Genomic DNA, 4,434 nt, shown 5'->3' with positions numbered 1-4,434 from the left:
ACTATGTTGGAGAGTTGGTGTTAGACAACACTACATTAACGATTCGTATTACAATTACAGTGCAGGTTAAGGCACAACGTGGGTTAGGTTAAGGCACAACGTGGGTTAGGTTAATGTACAATGTGGGTTAGGTTATGGCATTATGTGGGTTAGGTTAAGGCACAATGTGATTAGGTTAAGGCACCATGTGGGTTAGGTTAAGGCACGATATGGGTTAGGTTAAGGCACAACGTGGGTTAGGTTAGGTTAAGGCACAACGTGGGTTAGGTTAAGGCACAATGTGGGTTGGGCTAGGTTAAGGCACAATGTAGGTTAGGTTAAGGCACAATGTGGGTTAGGTTAAGGCAGAACGTGAGTTAGGTTAAGGCACAACTTGCGTTAGGTTAAGGCACAATGTGTGTTAGGTTAAGGCACAACGTGAGTTAGGTTAAGACACAACTTGTGTTAGGATAAGGAACAACATGGGTTAGGTAAAGGCACAACATGGGTTAGGTTAAGGCAGAACTTGGGTTAGGTTAAGGCACAACTTGGGTTAGGTTAAGGGACATCTTGGGGTAACGGCCAGTGTATGGGGCTATGGTTCGTTGAAAGTGAGGATAGTTGAGAGCGACGGGAATTAAGCTGGTCGGAAAGGAGATGAGTGAGGTGAAGGAAAAGGTCGTAGGAAGAGAAGGACGGCCGAAAGCCACACTGGGTAACGGGAAGGAGGCGTTGCTGGCGGAGATGCTGGTGGATGCGGCGAGTGAGGATAGATTCCAGGACCTTGCTGAAGGCCGAGGTAAGGCTGATGGGATGGTAGGAGGCGACGGCGGGCAGCGGTTTGCCAGGTTTAAAGAACATCACGATACGGGAGGTTTTCCACAGTTCGGGGTAGTAACCAGTGGACAGGACTACATTGTAGAGCCTGGCCAGGGTGGAGAGGAAAGAGACAGGAGCTTCACGAAGGTGATGGTAGGTGACACGATCGTGACCAGCAGCGGTGTTGCGTTTCGTGCGGAGTGTAGCAATGAGATCCTGTGTAGTGATTGGGGCATTGAGTTCCGTGTGTGCAATGTTGTCCAAGTACTGGAATCCAGGAGCGAGCGGAGGGACAGAGGTGTCAGTTTGATCGCGGACATCCGGGAAGAGGGAGTAATCGAACTGGGGATCATCGGGGATGGAAAAGACATCAGAGAGGTAAGAGGCAAAGTGATTTGCCTTACTAAGGGAGTCAGGGAATGGGTGATCATCATGGAGAAGAGGATAGTAGGGGGGAGGTTTAGTTCCGGTAAGGCGACAGAAGGCTGACCAGAACTTGGACGAATTGATAGGTAGGGTAGCATTTAAACGGGTGCATGTCTGTCGCCAGTCCTGGCGTTTTTTAGCTACGAGCAAATTACGAACGTGTCGCTGGAGTTGCCGGTGTCGTCGTAGTGTGTCCGGGTCACGAGTGCAGAGGAAGGCACGGTAGAGACGGCGGGATTCATGGAGGAGGAGGAGGACGTCCTGTGGGGGTAAGGTAGGACGGTGGTGTGGATGTGCGACAGTAGGGACGTGGGCCACCACGGCCTCCGACAAGGTCTGCTGGAGAAAGGCGGCGGCATGGCTGACATCGTCGGGGTGGTGGTAGGTGAAGGAGTGGCTATCGACCTGGGTGGAGAGGGTATCCCAGTAGGCATTCCAGTTGGCACGGGAATAGACATGGACATACTTAGGGGGAGGTTCATTACGAGGGTTGGGGCGAGGGCGAAAACGTCTGAAACAGTGAGGAGGACAGGGAGATGGTCGCTACCAATAGGCTCCAGGACATCCACCGTTATGCGGCCAAGGAGGTTGGGGGAGAAGAGGATAACATCGGGAGTGGAGTTGGATTCGGGATGGATGTGCTGGGGGATGGGGATGAGGTCGCCTTGAAGGGAGGAGAGGAACCGATGCCACCGCCGTAACTGGGCAGCGGAACGACTATGGATGCTGAGGTCGGCGGCGATCACATAGGAGGAGAAGGTACGGTCGATGTGGGAGAGGACGTCAAAGGGAATAGGGGCGTTGGGGCGGACATAGATGGTGGTACAGGTAACGATAAGGCCGGGGAAGAAGAGACTAAGGATCAGGTGTTTGGTGGGGTTGGGAAGGAGAGGTTGGATCCGAATGGGGATCTGGCAGTGGTGCCCAATGGCAACTCCGCCACGCGCAATCGGAAGGGGATTATCGGATTGGTGGAGGAGGTAGGGCAAAGTGTGGACGGTGTGGTGGGGTTGGAGGAAGGTTTCATTGAGGAGGAAGGCATCCATGCAGTGGGTGGCAAGGGTGTGCAGGAAGAGGTTCTTGTTGGCAGGAAGGGAGCGAATGTTGTTGAAAAGGATATGGTGCTGTCGCGCCATGACAGGGATTTAAATGAGGGTGTCAAGACGGGAAAAGGTGAAATGGGCCTGGTTGTTGGAGTAGGTGGCGTACATTTTGAGTTGGAAAACGGAATGGGCGGTGAAGGAGATCTGTTGGAGGGTGTGCGGCGCTGAAAAGGATGAACATTCTGAAGGACGATGGTGAGGCACTGATGATGTCCTCAGCGGCAGGGGGTGGGCAAAGGGAATTGCCGGGTGGGGTGGGTGCGTCCAGAGGGCGGACAGGAACGGTGAGTTCAGGAGTGGTAGGAGGGGGTCGGGCCTTACATTTCTGGGAGTAGGTAGGATGATGGAGGTTACAGGTATTGCAGGAGGGGGGGGGACTGGAGATTGGGGTACTGCCGTAAAAAGTGGGCTTGCGTACAGTGTGGGCAGGTGGGGGACTCATGGCACTCAGATGTCAGGTGTGCATTATACCGCAAGCACCTTTGGCAGCGGAGGGATTGAGGAGGGGAATGGGAGGGGTCAACTTTATAACGTTGGTTAAAGAGGAGGGCACCCTCCTTCAGGAGATGGTCTATGAAGGGGGCATGCTCGGAAAAGACCCGCATAAGGCGGGTGGGGCCGGCAGTGTTCTGTATGCAACGAACCGAATGCACCTCCAGATGGGGATGGGCCTGAAGCTCCGCCAACACCTCCTCCTCCATGATCGTCGGACTAAGCCGAGTGATCACGGCAGTGAGGGTCGGCAGGTGACGCGGGGTTTGGGGTTGGCGGGAGAGAGGCGGGGAAGGAGCAGGGGTGAGGGATGCATTAAGGCCAAAGTGAGTGACAGGGATGTGGGAAAGGAGGTCTGTGTGGAGGGTAGGGCTGGGGGAGGAGATGAGCACCGAATCACGGCGAGAAGTGAGGAGGGAGATGGGGGCACCAGGAAAATTCTGGCGAAGGAAGAGGGTGAGGTTCTGGGCTTAAAGAAGGGAGGGATCAGGACGGGAGAGGAGGTAGCGGTAGGAGGAGGCGGTGTAGGAGGGGGAAGAGGGGGCAGGAACTGGAGGGGAGACATCCATGGCATCATGGGTGGGGGAAGAGGGACGAGGCAGAGCCTTTTTGGGAGTAGAGGAGGCAGGGGTGCCACTGGGGCGCTTGACCGCGACAGAGGACGTGTCGGGGATGGGAGCGACTGGAAGGTGGCGGAGAGTGGCAGGTCCCGGTGCTGAAGGCGGCGCCGGAGATGGTGAGGGCGATGGCGAAGGCGACGGTGAAGACGATGACGATGAAGACGAAGGGGAGAGTGCAGTGTGGGCCGTAACCCTCCGGACGACCACCCTAGCGGGGTCCGCAGAAACGGAGGGAGCAAAGGGAGGGAGTGGAGGGAAGTGATCAGAGGAGGCATGGGAGGGAGGAACCGGGGATGGGGCGACAAATAGTGAGAGAGTTGGGAGAGTGAGGAGTGGGGGATGGACTGAGGGGGGAGTGATGCGGCACACCACGTGATAGTGGTGATGGCGGCGGAGGGGGATGTGTATATGATTGCAGTGGTGGTGGCAGTAGTGGCGGTGGTGGGCGTCGACATTACGAGAAGGGGAAAAGCACAGGACAGGACAAAGAAGGCGACGAGAAACACAGAGGAGAAGGGACGGAGAAACTATGTAGGAGACAGGGGCTGAAGCCCCACTCTGCTGCTGCTGGCATGGGAGGCGACCTGGCTGGCCGGCCGGTGGGGACGCTATTGCAGTTGCTGCTGCTGCTGGTCGCTGGCTGCTGGCAAGAACCGCTGCTGGTTGCTGGACGCTGGCTGCAGGCGAGGACCGATGCTGGCTGGAGTGCTGCACGTAGACGCGCTGATTGGTACCATAATAGCACAATCGAAGGGCGGTAATATAGGGACAGCAGGATTTTGGCTTATAGGATATAACATTTCATGAAATGTAAGATATAGGGGTGGACTGCAACTTAGGAGTGTGAAAAAAGTCCGCCGTTCATCCGCTGGAGTTTCGAGTTGAGCGGTGGGGGTGGCACATGCACGGGTGCGGGTGGAGTGATTGTCAGTCGACCACTTGTTATGGCACGGCCACTGGATTTGGGGCACCTGTGGTGGACAGAGGGTGCATGC

This window comes from Schistocerca cancellata, chromosome 3, assembly GCF_023864275.1.
Source record: "Schistocerca cancellata isolate TAMUIC-IGC-003103 chromosome 3, iqSchCanc2.1, whole genome shotgun sequence".
Taxonomy (NCBI): Eukaryota; Metazoa; Arthropoda; class Insecta; order Orthoptera; family Acrididae; genus Schistocerca; species Schistocerca cancellata.
The sequence above is the reverse complement of the archived record's forward strand: the minus strand, read 5'-3'. Positions refer to the sequence as shown.